Consider the following 20,899-nt stretch of genomic DNA (forward strand, 5'->3'; position numbering starts at 1 on the left):
CTTCAAAACCCATTCGCCTCCCAGCACCACCTCTCTGGGCTCATGTGAAATGGACACACATGGCGATGCTGCTGGTGTCCCTGGGACCCTCTCTCGGCATGTCGCACCTAAGTGATAGAAAGGAAAGGAATTCGGGAGAGCTAAGAGATGCTCTGCAGGATCGATGGTACAACCTGGCACACACTGCTTTATTCCAACTTCTAACACATTCCTATGTTGCTGCTGGTCATTAGAAGAGATTTAACAAGTTTATAGAGAGTAAAGGATGGGAGACAAGCAAGCATAGTGGTGGAGTGACAAAGGCATGGATCAGGGTTTCAGCAGCAGAAAGGCCGAGGTAAAGGCTGCAGCAGGCAATGCGTGGAGGTGGAAGCAAGCAGTCTTACTGATAGAGACAATACAGGGCTGAAGTCAGAGTTGAACAAGACACTTGGGTTGCTGAGTCTCCCAGAGGCTGTGGAGGGTGATGGAATTGGTGGAAAAGGAATGGAGGTTGAGATCGAGGCTGATGGTTTTGGCCTTTCCAAAGTTGAACTTGATGAAGTTGTGACTCGCCCAAGACTGGATGTCGCACATAAGGTCTGACAGTACTGAGACACAAGACGCTACTGTAGGTGTAGTGGTTATGCACTGAACTAGCAACACATTGCATGTCAGTTCAAATCCCATCAATTCTTGTGTCTGAGCCTGGACAGTGTTAGTGGACATCACAGTGTAGGGTAGGATAGAATAGTAACCCAGAGTTCAAATCTCACCATGGCAAATTGGGAAATTGAATCCAAAATACCAGGTAATTTGTGGGCGAGCACCAGAATAAAATTACCATGAAAGATTCTCATTGCTGTAAAAACCCAACATCACTAATGCCCTTCAGATAAGGGAACCTGTCGGGTCTGGCCTAGATGTGACTAATCCCACACTATACAGTTGATTCTTAGTGCCTCTAAATTGGCTTACAAACAAGCACTACAAAAGGCAGCCCACCAATTTCTCAGGGCAACTAGGAAGGCTGGATATAGTGACACTACTATCCCTGGCCAGAGTGGAGATGATTGAGAACAGATGATTATCTGAATGTTGGCAGATTGGGAAATTGGGAGGTGCAACGAGACCTGGGTGTCATGGTATATCAGTCATTGAAAGTTGGCATGCAGGTACAGCAGGCAGTGAATGGTATGTTGGCCTTCATAGCTAGGGGATTTGAGTATAGGAGCAGGGAGGTCTTACTGCAGTTGTACAGGGCCTTAAGTGAGGCCTCACCTGGAATATTGTGTTCAGTTTTGGTCTAATCTGAGGAAGGACGTTCTTGCTATTGAGGGAGTGCAGCGAAGGTTCACCAGACTGATTCCAGGGATGGCAGGACTGACATACGAGGACAGACTGGATAGACTGGGCTTGTATTCACTGGAGTTTAGAAGAATGAGAGGGGATCTCAGAAACATATAAAATTCTGATGGGACTGGACAGGTTAGATGCAGGAAGAATGTTCCCGATGTTGGGGAAGTCCAGAACCAGGGGACAGAGTCTTAGGATAAGAGGTAGACCATTTAGGACTGAGATGAGGAGAAATTTCTTCACTCAGAGAGTTGTTAACCTGTGGAATTCCCTACCGCAGAGAGTTGTTGATGCCAGTTCATTGGATATATTCAAGAGGGAGTTAGATATGGCCCTTACGGCTAAAGGAATCAAGGGGTATGGAGAGAAAGCAGGAAAGGGGTACGGAGGTGAATGATCAGCCATGATCTTATTGAATAGGTGGTGCAGGCTCGAAGGGTCGAATGGCCTCCTCCTGCACCTATTTTCTATGTTTCTATGTTTCTCCAGTCAATCTTGCCTGGAGACTGTAACACTGTAAATGACTGGGATTCATTTTACATACATAATTGGTATTATGTAATTATTCACCACTCACTAACCCTGCTTTTATCGGGAGATGATGCTATAGCTTCGGTCACATGAAACTCGTTGGCTGACAGTGGTATCAATATACACTCCGAACTAGGAATGGCCACTAAATGCAGCCTGGTCAGCTTTGCCCACTTCCGAGTACAAATGAAAAAAACTGCTAACAATGGGTGTCAACTGGTATACATTGTGTACCTGTAGACGATGTCACCGAGGGGCAGCATGCTTTTTAAAAATTTATTCCTGAGATGTAGCCGCCACTGGCAAGGCTGGCATTTATTGCCCATCCCTAATTGCCCTTGAGAAGATGGTGGTGAGCCGCCTTCTTGAACCGCTGCTGTCCTCATGGTGAAGGTACTCCCACAGTGCTGTTAAGGAGGGAGTTCCAGGATTTTGACCCAGCGACAATGACGGAATGGCAATATATTTGCAAGTTAGGATGGTGTGTGACTTGGAGGTGATGGTGTTCCCATGTGCCTGCATCCCATGTCCTTCTCGGTAGTAGAGGTCGGGGTATGGGAGGTGCTGTCAAAGAAGCCTTGGTGAGTTGCTGCAGTGCATCTTGTAGATAGTGCACCTATTTTCTAGGTGCACTATCTATAGCCACGGTGCGCCGGTGGTGGAGGGAGTGAATGTTTAAGCTGGTGGTTGGGGTGCCGATAAAGCGGGCTGCTTTGTCCTGGATGGTGTCGAGCTTCTTAAGTGTTGTTGGAGCTGCACTCATCCAGGAAAGTGGAGAGTATTCCATCACCCTCCTGACTTGTGCCTTATAGATGGTGGAAAGGCTTTGGGGAGTCAGGAGGTGAGTCACTCACCGCAAAATACCCAGCCTCTGATCGGGTTGCCACGGTATTTATGTGGCTGGTCCAGTTAAGTTTCTAGTCAATGGTGACCCCTCCCAGGAGATTGATGGTGGGGGATTAGACGGTGGTAATCATATTTGAATGTCAAGGAGCGGTGGTTAGACACTCTCTTGTTGGAGACAGTCGTTGCCTGGACTTGTGGAGCATGAATGTTACTTACATTTATCAATCCAAATCTTAATGTCAGCCAGATCTTGCTGCATGTGGGTACAGACAGCTTCATTATCTGAGTTGTTGCGAATGGAACTGAACACTGCGCAATCATCAGTGAACATCCCCACTTCTGACCTTATGGAGGGAAGGTCACTGATGAAGCAGCTGTCCTGAGGAACTCCTGCAGCGATGTCCTGGGGCTGAGATGATTGGCCTGCAACAACCACAACCATCTTCCTTTGTGCTAGGTATGATTCCAGCCAATGGAGAGTCTTTCCCAGTGACTTCAATTTTACTCGGGCTCCTTGATGCCACACTATGTCAAATGCTGCCTTGGTGTCAAGGGCAGTCAGTCTTACCTCACCTCTGGAATTCAGTTCTTTTGTTGATGTTTGGACCCAGGCTGTAATGAGATCTGGAGCCGAGTGGTCCTAGCGGAATCCAAATTGAGCTTCAGTGAGCAGGTTATTGGTGAGTAAGTGCCGTTTGATAGCAGTGTCGACAACACAATCCATGACTTTGCTGATGATTGAGAGTAGACTGATGAGGCGGTAATTGTTCAGATTGAATTTGTCCTGTTTTTTGCGGACAGGACACTAGGCAGTTTTCCAATGTCAGGTAGATGCCAGTGTTGTAGCTGTACTGGAACAGCTCGGATAGAGGTGCAGCTAGTCCTGGAGCACAAGTCTTCAGCACAACAGTCGGAATATAGCCTTCCTCAGTGCTGTAACCATTCTTGAAGACCAGGCCCTCAAAACTGTCATCAAGCTCATGGTCTACAGGACCATAGTAATAACCGCCCTCCTGTATGGCTCAGAGACATGGACCATGTTCAGTAGACACCTGAAGTCGCTGGAGAAATACCAACAATTATGTCTCCGCAAGATCCTACAAATCTCCTGGGAGGACAGACGCACCAACATCAGTGTCCTCGACCAGGCCAACATCCCCAGCATTGGAGCACTGACCACACTTGATCAGCTCCGCTGGGCAGGCCACATAGTTCGAATGCCAGACACCAGACTCCCAAAACAAGCGCTCTACTCGGAACTCGTCCACGGCAAACAAGCCAAAGGTGGGCAGAGGAAACATTACAAGGACACCCTCAAAGCCTCCCTGATAATGTGCGACATCCCCACTGACACCTGGGAGACCCTGGCCAAAGACCGCCTTAAGTGGAGGAAGTGCATCCGGAAGGGCGCTGAGCTCCTTGAGTCTCATCGCCGAGAGCATGCAGAAATCAAGCGCAGGCAGAAGGAGCGTGCGGCAAACCAGGCTCCCCGCCTACCTTTCCCTTCAACCACTGTCTGTCCCACCTGTGACAGAGATTGTGGTTCATGTATTGGACTGTACAGACACCTAAGAACTCATGCTAAGAGTGGAAGCAAGTCTTCCTCGATTCCGAGGGACTGATTATGATGAAGATGATGATGATGAACCATTCTATGATCGAGTGTGCTCAGCCACTTCTTTATCACGTGGAATTGGCTGACGGCTGACTTGTGATGGTGGGGACCTCAGGAGGAGGCCGAGATGGATCATCCACTCGGCACTTCTGGCTGAAGATGGTTGCAAACGCCTTGTCTTTTGCACTCGCATGCTCCTCCCATTGGTTGTTTAATGGTCCACCACCATTCACGACTCGATGAGGTAGGACTGCAACCTTTGATCTGATCTGTTGATTGTGGGATCACTTAGCTCCATCTATGGCATGCTGCTTCCGCCGCTTAGCTTGCATGTAGTCCTGTGGTGCAGCTTCCCCAGGTTGACACCTCATTTTTACGTAGGTCAAGTATTGCTCCTGGAATGCTCTTCTACATTCCTCATTGAACCAGGATTGGTTGCCTGGCTCGATGTTAATGGTAGAGCGAGGGATATGCCGGGCCATGAGGTTACAGATTGTGGTGGAATACAATTCTGCTGCTGCTGAAGGCCCACAGTGCCACACGGAGGATCAGTTTTGAGCTGCTAGATCTGTTCTGAGTCTATCCCATTCAGCACGGTGGTAAGTGCCACACACAACACGGTGGAGATGTGTGAAGACGGGACTTTGTCTCATGGCATTAGGTCAAACATGGACAAGGAACCCTCCTGCTGATTACCACCTACTGCCCTCCCTGGGTTCCAGAGCCAATGTTGAGGACTCCCAGGTCCACTGCCTCCTGACTGTATACCACTGTGCCGCAACCTCTGGTGGTCTGTCCTGCCGGTGGAACAGTGGAGGAGGAGTTTGGGACATTGGCTGAAGCCATTGCTGGAGATACGCTGGCTATGTTCAGCAGGATAGGATCAGAACCATGCGAGGGAAGTGAACAGTGCAGGAAAGGTATTGGATTAGGATGCTATGGTCAAACATGTCAAACTCTGCAGGGGAAGTAAAAGAGGATGAGGAGAGATAAACTATGATATTCACAAAAGGATGTTGACCATGAATTTGATTATGGTCATTTCAGTGCTGTGAGAAGTGCAAAAACTGGACTGGAGGGATTTGAACAGGATGTTACGTGAGAGATGGGCATTGAGCTGGGAGGCAATAGTATGTTCAAGGACTATAGAGAAGAAATTGGGTGATAATTGGCAAGGACGGAAGGCTTGAAGGTAGGTATTTTGAGGAGAGTAATAATGACTGTTTTGAAGGCAAGTAGAACAGTGCCTGAGGAGAGATAACTATTGGCAATGGCAGCTAGTGTGGGGAAGGGGCAGCAAGATTCAATGCCTTCAGGCCGCGAGAAAATTGAGGGGAGGGGTGGAATTCAAATAAATACTGTTCATTAGTATGGAAAGCATTCAATGTCTGTGTGCTTATATATTTGTAAAAACATTTCCCAGGTACCTGCTGGTGACAGATCAATTTGGTCTCCTCTCCCACACTGCATTAGGGCTTACAAGCCATCATCTGTTTAAATAAGATTTGTCATGTGTGACACCATGATGAAGCATGAAGTTAAATTTAAAACACTTTAGTGCAGTTTGTAATTATCCTGTGGATTGTTTATGCATTCTCAGTACACAGGATTTATTGACTGTCACTATTACCTCTCACTTTTATAGCCTGGGTCTATCACCCTTGGGACTGAGCTAGCGATAATAAATCTTTTCTCCAGCTCTGCGGGGCTGTGAACCTGCACTACTAGAGAAAGCTGAGGTGACTTCATCAACTGTCAACCCCTACAATTAATGTTGCATTCACTTAACAAGTCTTGGCAGGTAGTTGGTCCCTATAGCCCCTAACCATCTCTTTATCAGAAACCTTCTGCAGCTTATGTAATCATTTACCAGTACATCAGGGGACTTCACTGTGACCAAGTGTGCAGTGGATTCAGATCACACACTTTTTTTTTTAAGTACAGTTATCAGAAAATGATTCAGCACAGAAACAGGCCATTCGGCCCATTGTACCTGTGCTGGCTCTTAGAAAAAGCTGCACAATTAGTCGCACTCCCCTGCTCTTTCCACATAGCCCTGCACTTTTTTCCTCTTCACGTATTCATCCAATTTCCTTTTGAAAGTTACTATTCAATCTGCTTCCGCTACTCTTTCAGGCCGTGCATTCCAGATCACAACAACTCGCTGCGGAAAAAAAATTCTCCTCATCTCACGTCTGTTTTTTTTTGGCCAATTACTTTAAATCTGTGTCCTTTGGTTACTGACCCTCCTGCTAGTGGAAACAGTTTAATTGTGTCTTAAACTACAACAAATCAAAACAAAAATAAGTCACAGGTCCCTTGATGGTTTGGTTGTGAAACATGTCTGGTGTAGTACTAAGCCGAACCAAACCAGGAGGGTCCCAAGTTCGATCATCTGGATGAATTGATTTCAGCTGGGGCACAATTGGCCTCACCATCACTGCTCCAACAAGTAGAAATGGTGAAGCATGGGTTAGATGCTCACTTTATAGGAGCAGTAGGCATAACATGGCCAGAGGCCATCTGTGACCCATTTCCCCATAACCTATGGCTCTTGGCGAACTTTCTGCTCTCCATTTGAGGCCCATCTGACCGTGGGATTTGGCCAAACTGAGATTCTCTTTCCTTTTCTTGCTTCGCAGCAAGCGGAAGCAAAGGAATGCTATAGGGAAGCAGGATGATCCCAGTTGTTGTACAGCAAGTAAAGGAATCCCAATAAAATAGTTCTATATAACAACTGGTCTTTTTGTTCCTTGTTTCCATGGGGAAGTGCCTGGCTTCCAGTTGACAACAGGCTGAAATTCATGGCTCATGTGGGGAATTGCAAATCGGGATCCATCGCCCATCTTACTTTAATTCCGCCCTCAGAAGAGCAAGCTTACCAGACCTGAACTGCCAATACTAGTGGAAGATTCTGCCAAATTATGGGCAGCTTTGTGCTGCGTGCCTACAATCCCTAGACACTGGGTTGCATCTCCCTGAACTCACACAGAAGTCTCAAGAGTCATCCTCCTCAACATTTCCGCAGCATTCGATATGATTGACCACTCAATCCTCTTTCAAATGTCTCTCCTCTGTCATCCAGCTTCGTGGGACTGCCCTTGCATGTAGACAGCCAGGATATCTCCAGCGATGGCTTCCCTGCCCTCCTGTCATCTCTGGGTCCCCCAAGAATCCAACCACGGCCTTCTCTTGTCTTGCTTATCTACACGCCACCATTCAGGATTCACACACATAGAAACATAGAAAATAGGTGCAGGAGTAGGCCATTCGGCCCTTCGAGCCTGCACCGCCATTCAATGAGTTCATGGCTGAACATACAACTTCAGTACCCCATTCCTGCTTTCTCACCATACCCCTTGATCCCCCGAGTAGTAAGGACTACATCTAACTCCTTTTTGAATATATTTAGTGAATTGGCCTCAACAACTTTCTGTGGTAGAGAATTCCACAGGTTCACCACTCAATAAGATCATGGCTGATCTGGCCGTCGGCTCAGCTCCACTTACCCGAATGCTCCCCATAACCCTTAATTCCCTTATTGGTTAAAAATCTATCTATCTGTGATTTGAATACATTCAATGAGCTAGCCTCAACTGCTTCCTTGGGCCGAGAATTCCACAGATTCACAACCCTCTGGGAGAAGAAACAGCACTGCAGCATGTTGTAATTTCTCCCCATTCAAATAATATTCCCTTTTACTGTGTTTTTTCCCCCAAGGTGGATAACCTCACATTTTCCAACATTGTATTCCATCTGACATTGACACAGATTTCACGTCTACACTGATGTTACCCCGTCCTCCACTTCTTGAAACCTCTGTCAACCCCTTGACTGCCTCTGCTGTCTGACTGCTTGTCTACCATCAAGTCCTGGATGAGTTACAGCTTCCTCTAGCCCAGTATCAGGAAAGAAAAGAGAGAATGGAGAAAAATAACACATTTAAAGAGCACCTTTCACAAGATGAACGGCATTGCCTTCAGCTTCACCACAAACTCAGCTGCCTTGCCACTGACTCCATTGCCCCTCCCCACCCACTCTCTCAAGGTGTCTGTTTGAAATCTTGGCATCCTGTTCAATCCCGAGTTGAGCTTTAAACGCTACATTTAATCCAGCAAGAGTGCTCAATTTCACCTCCAGTACCCTGCTCGCCCTTGCCCCATCGTTAGAACTTTGACCGCTGACACTACATCACCTCTAGACTCAGCTACTTGAACGCTAACCTACTATCCTCCACCTCCCACAAACTCCAACTTGTTCAAACCTCTGCTGGCTGTATCCTGTCCTGCACGGAGTCCTGCTCCCCCATCACCTGGGCCCTCACCAACTTCCTGCTACCCAAAGCAAGAAGTTTAGAATTCTAGTTCTCATCTACAGATCTCTCCATGGGCTTGCCCCAACCTTTCTCTGCCATTGTTTCCAGCTCTGGATGTAGCTTTGGTATAACTGAGGAGTTGGTCAGTGGAGCAGGAAAGAACTTCAAGAGACCCGGCAAGGAAGAGAAAGAAAAACAATGAAGGATTGGAGACGTGGGGGATTTACTCACATACTGGTGCCCTCTCAATGGAATTTCTCCCTATATGTTCAGGGCTTGCAAAGAAAGGAGCTCAAGAATCAGCTTCTGGAGAAGAGTCCAGAGTTCAAAACCCCACCATTTTGCATTAAATTGACACACGTGGCTGCAGTTAAGTCTGTCCCTTTTGGGGAGGGAGGAGATCAAGTAGTTCAAACCTGCACTATATCCGTCTGATGTGAGCATGAATAAAAATATAAAACTTTGAACAGCATCTGTTTCACACAAGACCTGGCAGCTCACCTCTGCAGCTGAACCGAGGGAAACTGTTCACCTCCTGATGCCGTATCTAAAGCTTGACATGTTAATAGAATTTAAATCAGACTGGCACCTAATCTCTGGTCACTTTGTATGGCTGGGGGGGGGGGGGGGGGGGGGAGGTGAAGTAGAAGATCAGTACATCTCTGGTAACTAGACACCGCTTCGCATATGAACTGGGTGAGAGCAAAGGTGAGTGTAAACACAGAAAGATCACATTCTGTTCAGATCAACTTAATGCACAATGAACATGATCTCCCAGCTACTGTTTAAAGGGGCTTCAAGGAAAAGTGTAAACCATGTCAAAACGCACCAGTTTTTGCCACTGATGTGATGCTCAAATGGCACCAGATGCATAACTCCTCTAATCATATCTCCGCAAATAATAACTAGTTTGCCAAAGACTAATATATGAATACAACGTCCCTTTCAACTTAAAGCAACACGTAGGCTCTTGATGGAACAGAAAAAAAGATGATACCGGAGGAAATCAAAGGGATTATTTTGCTTAAAACAGTTAATGATTAGAGGCCATGTATAGTACTGCTGGCACAGTGCATATCCTTCACCTTCTATCAAGCTTCACAAAAAAAATTTGGCTTGGAAGTAGCAAACAATGAAAGTGGCAGAAGATTAAACACACATAATATTCATTCTGGAACAATGACCATTAAAGTGGAGAATAAACAGGACATAAATTGGTCCCTGCAAGTATTGTTGAATCTCAGACTGGAAAAATTCATCCACATAAAACTATATATATAAAAAAAATCTATTTAGTGCACCTGTCACGCCTCAAAGTATCACACTGGCATCTAATTGGCTCAAATATTCATAAAGCAGCAAAACACAACTGAACAGCAGGGAACCCATCAATAAACAAGTAGTATAGATGAAAGCATTTAAAAGACAGTCGCTTCGTATTGTTTTTTCTGACTTTGATAACCCGATTTCTCCCTAATGGGAAGAGCTGAGAATCTACAAGCAACTGCCAATCTAGAAACAAGTTTTCCTTCGCAGCAGCAAGTAATCTCCAACTGATATCAGGATGTGCCCATTTACAAACAGTTACACTCTGTGGCTTTAAAGAGACAGGCCACTTTAAATACAGCTCCACCTTGACAACAGACAGTTCTCCTTACAGCAGTCTGTTTATGCCTATTCATAAAAGCATTATGAAAATGAGAACATTTCTCTTTTAACGATGGAATAATACATAGTGTAAAGCTCGGTGCTGTAAAACAGTGTGCCCTCTGACTTACTGGGAGCCACACCAGAGGGGAGCTCCTATTTGAAAAAGAGCGAAGAGGAGACAGCGTGAAAGAATGGATGATCTTTGGTTAGCACACTGCCCGTCATTGCTGCGACCTGATGCGAATCCAGCCTACAGTCTAAGGATTAACTTTTTTTTTGTTGAGTTTTACCAGTCTCTACCCAGTTTTCCATTCGTTCTCAGGATGTGAGCATCACTGGCATTTATGATCCATCCCTAATTACCCCGAGTTTGATAAGAGTGGTGTGTGAAAAGCCCAAGGCACTAACCTGCCCTGAAATGAAGCAAGAGAGAGCTTGCGCTTACCATCATTGTGAAGATGGCCCTTAGAAAAATCCCAGTGAGTGAGGGATGTGGAAATTCTTGTACTAGAATGGAGGAGAGTTGAAGGCACTCTTGGCTGCAGTCAGTGTGTGGTTTAGGAGCAATCAGGTTGGAGCAAATGAAAACATTATTCTTTCAAATTGAATTTAGGGATGAAAGTTAATTGTGGAATAAATAAAAAGTTCTCTGGCCGTCATATATTCAGCTCCCAGAGCTCCAAAGCTCCTCAATGACTCCATTGGGAAATGCAACGTGTTGGACTGAGCCATACAGGCTAGGAAGCTCCCAAGTTAATCCCAGCTCGGTACTGTTCTAGATGACCTCAGTACCGCAGCACCAGGGTTGCAACAAGTGGCCCAGACAACAGGAAGTAAAACCACTTCTGGTGACTGCCCAGTGATCCCAGCCAGTAAGTGTGATAGGATAGTATTAGACCCAGCTGTGGCACCCTTCATTATCAAATAGCCTTCCGAACTCTACTCAGGCTCACAAATGATTAATGGCCATTCTGGGAAGATACTGGAAATCAAGAACCAATGCAGTAAGGGAGGAGGGAACAGAGGGGCTAGGGAATTGGATTGAATAGTATACCAATCAATTTAAAAAAACACCTATTTCCTTCTTAAAACATTTTTTTTTTTTGCATAATAATGCAAAATCAGTATGGTAAACAATATGATACAACCGTAAGTTTGCTACCAGAGCGAAGATGCTGGTATTGGAAATCACTAATATTGATGGGTAACATGACACAACAAAAAACCCTTCCTTCCTGCTCACAAGGATAATTCGAGATATATACAGAGCTGACATGGAGTGCATCATCAGTAGAAAGAGCAAATTATTAACACTTTGAAACAGGAAACAGTCCCTGGCACCCCCCACCCCTCAATATGGGGCAGCTGTACTTAAACACACAGCTCAGCCTTTCAGAGACTGTGACTGAGGTGAGGGACAGAGGGCATGGGAATTGCATGTTCAAACACTGTTTAGTCTTGACGGTCACAACATCAGTGTGGAAAGGTCAAGAGATCGTGGCTTTATAGCAGAGCACTTCATGCCGGTTGCCGGCCGGTGTGAATGTCAGAGGCTATTAGTATCGGACAGTAAGTACTCTTCCAGAACTCTTACTGGTGGATCGGATACCCCCGTTACTGGGGACAGATGGTGTGAAACAATATGTATTTTGTGTCATCACTTTCACCTGGTGATGTTGGGGGGCAGGGGGAGTAAAACTATGTCACATGTTCACACCAATGGTGGTTCGATTAAAAGTGTGACGTTTGCTGTCCAATGTCCCAGTCCCTTTCACCCGACAGCACGGTATCTTTTTTGCTGACGGTTACAATCTCGCGTGTCTTAAGGGCCAAAGCCAAGAAGGGCTAGATAGATTTTTTTTTAAAAAGGACTTTTAAATACAATTTCCTCCCTCATCCTTAAGACACTGATCCCTCATGATACTGTCTACGCGCACTGGCAGCCCTCTGGTACCTCAGTGGCCACACTTGACGTGTGAGCTGAGACACAGTGCTGGCAGGCTAATTGCCCATTGACATCATTACAGGTGAACCCGATCCAGTCCTCATGTAACACCCAGATGTGTGCGTGGACCATGTACAGTAGACACCTCAAATTGCTGGAGAAATATCACCAACAATGTCTCCGCAAGATCCTGCAAATCCCCTGGGAGGACAGACGCACCAACATCAGTGTCCTCGATCTGGCCAATGTCCCCAGCACCGAAGCACTGACCACACTCGACCAGCTCCGTTGGACGGGCCACATTGTTCGCATGCCCGACACAAGACTCCCAAAGCAAGCGCTCTACTCGGAACTCCTTCACGGCAAGCAAGCCCCAGGTGGGCAGAGGAAACGTTTCAAGGACACCCTCAAAGCCTCCTTGATAAAGTGCAACATCCCCACTGACTCCTGGGAGTCCCTGGCCAAAGACCACCCTAAGTAGAGGAAGAGCATCCGAGAGGGCGCTGAGCACCTCGAGTTTCATCGCCAAGAGCATGAAGAAAACAAGCACAGGCAGCGTAAGGAGCCTGCGTCAAACCAGACCCCCCCCCCCACCCACCCTTTCCTTCAACGACTGTCTGTCCCACCTGTGACAGAGACTGTAATTCCCATTTTTGGACTGTACAGTCACCCAAGAACTCATTTGAGAGTGGAAGCACAACTTCCTCGATTTTGAGAGACTGCCTATGATAATGATGATGTGCGCAACTTTTGACAAGGTGCACTAGCGAGTGAGCAGGAGCTGGAACCCCAGCTGATTTCCCCTCAACCCACCTAACTCAGAAACTGCAGCATTCCTTCCGGTGTCCCAGCACAGATCAACAGTTGAACCTGTACAGCCCAGCTCTGCACCAGGTGACACTTTCCTCCCACTAAGTCAGCAGAGATGCTGGAGACTGGCTTTTAACTTTCTAGCACAATGTTACCCACAAACTTTTTTGCTGAGAGTTACAATCTTGCGTGTCTTGAGGGCCAATGCCGAGAAGGGCTACTACATCATACCGTGCAGTAGGTGAAAGGGACTGGGTCATGTACGCTAATCTCTACAAGGTTCCTGCTTTCAATCATATCTCTCCCAACAGTTGCTGAGTGAAGGCCAGAATACTTCCCCACATGGACATCACAGACAGAGCGTTAGTTGGAAGCAAGAGAAACCAATCAAGGAGCAGTTTGTTGCTGAGCCACCTGAATGGGAGGTGGGCCAAATATGATCACTAGGTTGTATTACGAGCACCACTTAAACATTTTTTTTAGCAGGAACAGCAGCAAACTTGTGTAAGTTTGTAATTGTCGTTGGCATTTTGAATGGTTGAAATCAATTGAGCTTCAGTACCTTCTTAATCTGATTTTGTCTTGGAGACTAATTTGCCTCTATGAACTAGTCCTTACAACTGCACCAACTGCAAGTAATTGCTCAGAAGCAGCTATATTTAATATCTCCGTCTGTACTGGATATCCACTGGGTAAAATGCATTCACTGAGTGTTTCAGCAATACTACTTTGATCAATCAGGCTTATAAAACCGTTCCAAAAGTCCAAGAAATGTAAATGTCCATTTAAGGCTGAAATATTCAAGAAGTCCCCAGTGCAGTGTGTTTCCCATTAACAGGAATCATTAAACAAATTAGGAGCAGAATACGAACATAGATTTGGGTCTCTCCGTGCATATTTTTCTGGATTTATAAATCCAATTCTTAAGCATTTTTCATCTCTCTTCCTCTTCAGCTCTACTGTGTCTCACAACATGCTCTGTTGGAGAGGGAAGGCAGCTGTCTTGTGAAAACAGACAGACCCACAAGGTTGGGCTTCGCTCAGCACCAGTACTCCCACTGCTCGAAAAACAGCGAACTGTGTCCTTGAACTCACGTTACGCTTTTGTGTCAAAATGTATCACGATATCAATAATGTGTGCCCCATGTCACCCCACAATCGGACATTGTAGAAGGAAATGCCCCACAACAACTTTTGGGTCATTTACACAGCTGATGAGCAAGGAAAAAGTCTTGCATTTCCCTTGCGCCTTTCATCATCTCAGGATGTCTGAAAGCGCTTTACAAATATAGTGCTTTTGAAATGTAGTCACCGCTGTACTGAAGGAAACGCGGCAGCCAATTTACGCAAAGGAAGCTCCCACAAACAGTAATATGTTACTGACCAGATAATGTGCTTTTAATTGAGGGATAAATATTACGCAGGACACTTGGAAGGGTTCCCCTGCTCTTCTTCAAACTAGTACATCAAATAGGATCTTTTAAATTCACCTGACAGGACAGGCAGGGCCTCGGTGTAACATCTCATTCAAAAGAAGGAATGGGAATAGAAACATCTGGATAGATTTCCTCAGAAGATGGCTGTGGCTGTTGGAGGCCAATCACCTCAGCCCCAGGACATCACTGCAGGAGTTCCTCAAGGCAGTGTCCTAGGCCCAACCATCTTCAGTTGTTTCATCAATGACCTTCCCTCCATCATTAGGTTAGACGTGGAATGCTTGCTGATGATTGCAGTGTTCAGTTCCATTTGAGACTCCTCAGATATAAAGCCTGGTCAACATTCAGGCTTGGGCTGATAAGTGGCAAGTAACGTTCACACTAAAGTGCCAGGCAACGACTATCTCCAATAAAAAGGTCCAACCAACTCCCCTTGACATTCAACGGCATTACCATCATTGAAACCCCCATTGTCAACATGTGGGGGTGTCACCATTGACCAGAAACTTAACTGGATCAGGATAAATGGTTCATTCTCTGGTTGGCAACCAGTAACTAGTGGGGTGCCGCAGGGATCAGTGCTGGGACCCCAATTATTTACAATCTATATTAATGACTTGGAAGAAGGGACTGAGTGTAATGTAGCCAATTTGCTGACAATACAAAGATGGGAGGAAAAGCAATGTGTGAAAGACACAAAAAATCTGCAAAAAGGACATGGACAGGCTAAGTGAGTGGCCAAAAATTTGGCAGATGGAGTATAATGTCGGAAAATGTGAGGTCATGCACTTTGACAGAAAAAAAATCAAAAAGCAAGTTATTATTTAAATGGAGAAAGATTGCAAAGTGCCGCAGTACTTGTGCATGAAACACAAAAGGATAGTATGCAGGTACAGCAAGTGATCAGGAAGGCCAATGGTATCTTGGCCTTTATTGCAAAGGGGATGGAATATAAAAGCAGGGAAGTCTTGCTACAGCTATACAAGGTATTGGTGAGGCCACACCTGGAATACTGCGTGCAGTTTTGGTTTCCATATTTACGAAAGGATGTATTAGCTTTGGAGGTAGTTCAGAGAAGTTTCACTAGGTTGATTCTGGAGATGAGGGGGTTGACTTATGAAGAAAGGTTGAGTAGGTTGGGCCTCTACTCATTGGACTTCAGAAGAGAGGTGACCTTATCGAAACGTCTAAGATTATGAGGGGGCTCGACAAGGTGGATGTAGAGAGGATGTTTCCACTGATGGGGGAGACTAGAACTAGAGGGCATCTTAGAATAAGGAGCCGCCCATTTAAAACAGAGATGAGGAGAAATTTCTTCTCTGAGGGTTGTAAATCTGTGGAATTCACTGCCTCAGAGAACTGTGGAAACTGGGACATTGAATAAATTTAAGACCGAGATAGACAGTTTCTTAAACGACAAGGGAATAAGGGGTTATGGGGAGCGGGCGGGGAAGTGGACCCGAGTCCATGATCAGATCAGCCAGGATCTTATTAAATGGTGGAGCAGGCTCGAGGGGCCGTATGGCCTACTCCTGTTCCTATTTCTTATGTTCTTATGAACTACATAAATACTATGGCTACAAGAGCAGGTCAAAGCCCAGGTACTCTGCGGTGAATTCTGGCTTCAAGGCCATACGTCCACCACACCTGACCCCTAAATCACGTAATGTCAGGAAGCAGGCCATTGTCTCCGAAGCAGCAGGGAGTCTAGCAATTCGCCTGAGAGATGGGAGGCAAAGATACGGAGACCGGTGGCTGCGGTGGACAGAAGGTGGCCAAGAGTCACAGATTAGAACATGGCCCCCCCCCGGGTGAGGGCCTTTTACCAATGGTAGCACGGCCCCTAATCCGGTAGAGAGTGGAAAGTGCAGCAGTGGGGAGGCCGCTAGTCCGTCACCCTCCCAACCCTGGCCCAACCTTCGTCTCCGGGTCAAAATCCTGGAACTTCCCCCGCTAACAGCACTATGGGAGTATCTTCACCACATGGACTGCAGGGGTTCAAGACAGCAGCTCACTACCACCTTCTCAAGGGCAGTTAGGGATGGGCAATAAATGCTGACCTTGTCAGTGACACCCGCATTCTGTGAATGAATTTTAAAAAAGGGATAGTGCTCCGATGATAGAAAAAATACTCTCGAGGACAATTCTATTAAGCAAATGATCTTCAGACCGGAGGATCAGACCAGGTGTTAGTAGTGCTGGAATTAGGACATATTAACCCTATTCCCCTCTCAAAAATGATAACTGACTGCAGTATTTTACATTTCTATTGGAAAAATAATGGAAATTTCAAATATTTTGGGGATACAAAGAGGGTGATTAACAAATAATACTGAGGTGGAATATTTCCTCCAAATATTAGAAAGGAAAATTATCTCCCTGGCTATTAATGGCATTAGTTATCCACTCAAAAGCAGCTACAAGCAAAGCTTGCTCTGTGCTACAGGATGGAAGATCCAATGTCTATTCTCAGATTCCTGCAACAGTTCCACGTAAAATACCGCACACTGTTGTGAACAGCCCTGTGAATTTGAAAGGGCGCCGTGAGAAACTTCACAGCTTTATGCTTAACAATGAACCAAGGCAATGAGGCTATCACAAGGAACTGAGGAAGTTTGATGATCCAGTGCGAGTAAAATGATGCTCATGAAGAATCCAGATTAATTAAAATGAAATGTATTTTGAATTAAGATCAAAGAGGAAACTACGTCCCTGTTCCTCAACGTCACCAGCCCCCGCTGAGCTACAATTTTACAACGTCAACTAGCCTCCAGCAGCTCATCCAAGTCACTATTTTTCAAACACGAGCCTAAGTCAGCGAATTCTGGCAGGACATAGTACCATCGTAGGTATCAGAGCCAAGCCCAGATCTTCTGCTCAATATTCGCATACGCACACTTTCCAGGAGCTACCGGATCACTATCAGGGAGGAAGGAGCCCTGGCTGATTTCCTTCCCTCCTGAACAAGCCTAGAGGCTGATGGCTCGACTGCTGTTTTTTAGCTGAGACACAGACCAGGAATCAAAGCTGAGATCCTCTGGTCCCTATGGCTCAGTACAACTCACCAAGTTGTCTAAAACTCAAAGGAAATAAGAGCATAAGAAATAGGAGGAGCCTGCAGCGCCCTTCAATAAGATCATGGCTGATCTGATCCTGGCCTCAGCTCCACTTCCCTGCCCACTCCCCATAACCCTTGACTCCCTTATTAAAAAAATCTGTCTATCTCCGCCTTAAATATATTCAAAGACACAGCTCTCTGGGGTAGAGAATTCCAAAGGTTCACAACCGTCAGAGAAGACATTTCTCCTAATTTCTGTTTTAAATGGCCTTATTCTGAAACCATGCCCCCTAGTTCTAGATTCCCCCACGAGGGGACATCCTCTCTGCATCTACCCTGTCAAGCCCCCTCAGAATCTTATGTTTCAATAAGATCACCTCTCATTCTTCTAAACTCCAATGAGTATAGGCCCAACCTGCTCAACCTTTCTTCATATGACAACCCCTTCATCTCAGGAATCAACCTCGTGAACCTGCTCTGAAGTGCCTCTATTACAAGTATATCCTTCCTTAAATAAGGAGACCAAAACTGTATACAGTACTCCAAGTGTGGTCTTACCAATGCCCTGTACAGTTGTAGCAGGGCTTGCTTACTTTTATACTCCATCCTCCTTGCAATAAAGGCCAACATTTCATTTGCCTTCCTGGGGCCCAAGTTTCCACATGATTTGCGTCTGATTTTTAGGAGCAACTGGTGGAGAACGGACTATCTTAGAAATCGCAATTCTCCACAATTTTTTTTCTGCAGTTCTAGTCAGGTAGAACAGTTCTACTTTGGAACAGAATTTTTTCTTCAAAAGTGGGCGTGTCTGGCCACTGACGCCTGATTTCAAAGTTTCCACAGTGAAAACGTACTCCAAACTAAAGTAGAATGGAGCAAGTGAAGATTTTTGTAGAACTGAAAAAACCTGTTCTACACATTAAAAAATCAGGCATAGGTTACAAATTAGGCGTCCAGAACGAGGTGGGGGGGGGGGGAGGGAAGTCATTAAATTCTATAATAAATCCTTATTTATACTTATACAAATATTATACAAATAAATCCAACCTGAATAAACATTTATAAGCAAAGAAAAGATTAAATAAACCATCTTCCTACCTGTGTGAAAATGCTTCAGGCAGGCCTTTTGGGACCGAAGGCTGAACTGGTCGGCCTGAGACTTCGGGCAGGGCCCGTCCCCAGCACCAGATTTACAGGTAGGTGGCGTGGGGTTGGGTCGGGGAGGTTCGGTTCGGGTCAGGGGTGGGGGGGGGGGGAGGGAAAGAGAGAGAGAGGGAGGGGGGGGGGGGAGAGAGAGAGAGCGAGAGAGAGAGAGAGAGAGAGGGAGGGAGAGAGAGAGAGAGAGAGAGAGAGAGAGGGAGGGAGAGAGAGAGAGAGAGAGAGAGAGAGGGAGGGGGGAGTGAGAGAGAGAGAGAGAGGGAGGGGGGAGTGAGAGAGAGAGAGAGGGAGGGAGGGAGAGAGAGGGAGGGTGGAGGGAGAGAGGGAGGGGGGGGGAGAGAGAGAAAGGGCAGGGGGGAGGGGGAGAGGGGGGGTGGGGGGAGGTCAGGTCGGATCCAGTCCGGGAGCGTGAGTCGGGTCCAGTGGGGGGGGGGGGGGTCGGGTCGGGGGGCGGGGAGCGGGAACAGGAGCGCGGGTCGGGTCGGGTCCAGTCGGGGGGGACGGGGAGCGGGAACAGGAGCGCGGGTCGGGTCGGGTCTGGTCGGGGGGGGAGCGAGTGCCGGGTCTGGTCGGGGGTTGGGGGGGGAGCAGGAGCTGGCCGTGGGAGGAGCCTTATTCACGCAGCCCCAGTGAGGCCATTCAGCCAGGGCTAGGGGCTGCGTGCTTCAGGCCCCTCCCACACAGTTCGGCGCCTGGAGCTACTGCACTTGCGTGCCCACTGTAGCGCGCATGTGCAGAGGTCCCGGCACTGATTTCAGCGCAGGGACCTGGCTCTGCCCCCCACAGCTCGTGCTGCGCCGCGCCGAGGGCCAGAGGACCTGCAGGGAGGTGGAGAATACCGAGGATTTTTTTAGGCGCACTTTGTGGCACGAAAAACGGGCGTCCAGGTCGGGACTGCGCCGTTCTAGGCGCGTGTGGAAACTTGGGCCCCTGATTACCTGCTGTACCTGCATGCTAACTTTTTGCATTTCATGCACAAGGACCCCCAGATCCCTCTGTACTACAGCATTTTGCAATTGCTCCCCATTTAAATGATAATTTGCTTTTTATTTTTCCTACCAAAGTGGATAACCCCACATTAGACTCCATCTGCCAAATGTTCGCCTACTCACTTAGCCTGTCTATATCCCTTTGTAGATCCTCACAACTTGCTTTCCCACCTATCTTTGTATCAGCAGCAAATTTGGCTACATTACACGTGGTCCCTTCATCCAAGTCATTAATATAAATTGTAAATAATTGAGGCCCAGCACTGATCCCTGTGGCACCCCACTTGAACAGTTTGCCAACCTGAAAATGACCCATTTATCCTGACTCTCTGTTTTCTGTTAGTTAACCAATCCTCTATTCACGCTTAATTAAAGCAAGTGTTGCAATGCTACACTTTGCCAGCTCGCAGGAAAACCTACAAAACAGCCTGGAGTCGCATCAGGACTAAACGGCCCACTGACGTTTAATGGGCAGTATTGGAAGGAAGCCATTGCTTGCTAATATTGACAAATGGTCTGTTTCCAATGCTCTATTAACGTGCATCACAGTAAGTTGGAAAAGTGACACACTGTGGCACGGGCAGTGAGGCACGAGATGGATTTACCATAGCATTAAGTCCCCAGTCCTGGGTATGTCATTGTGGGGAGCTGCTGAGCAGATGTCAATCCTGAAGGAAGGGAGGGGAAAAACACACAGGGAAGAGGAGTCATCCCCAGACTGCTGTCATTAGACAGGGATGGGGCAGGCAGCTTGTCCACCTGTCTGCAAATAATCCTTGGCTTTGGAATATATTGAAAAGCAATGCTATCATTAAGCTTATTTTGTAATTGTATGGATACTTAGGGTAATACACGTAAATACCATGCAATACACCTCTTGTGCAGTGCTTTTAACTTGTGCCTTCGAATTACTCCCAGCGCCAGTAGTTTTAACCACTGATACCTCACCCTGGTGTTATACACTTCAAAATACTCTTTCCAAATGCAGCCCAAGTTTGAAAAGACATAATTTATAAAAATGCACAGCTCAGTGAATGTTGTACAAAAGGAAAAAAAATCAAATCACACCACACTGCAAATACTTCTACTGAGCCACACAAAGCTGCTCTCTAAAGTGCCTCATTCATGTAAGGAGAGGTTACTGCTGGCAAACCAAGCACTCAGACGTATCGGGGGAGAAATTGGCTTCCTTTGCACCTCCCATTAGCGGC

General features: G+C 46.6%; 1 protein-coding gene across 1 annotated transcript in view; it reads right to left on the reverse strand.

Moving 5' to 3' along the window:
- Positions 1 to 20,899, reverse strand: part of LOC139266669 (serine/threonine-protein kinase MRCK alpha-like) — a 550,926-nt gene that overhangs the window by 239,131 nt on the left and 290,896 nt on the right. The window lies entirely within an intron of this gene.

This window comes from Pristiophorus japonicus, chromosome 7 (assembly GCF_044704955.1).
Source record: "Pristiophorus japonicus isolate sPriJap1 chromosome 7, sPriJap1.hap1, whole genome shotgun sequence".
Lineage (NCBI taxonomy): Eukaryota > Metazoa > Chordata > Chondrichthyes > Pristiophoridae > Pristiophorus > Pristiophorus japonicus.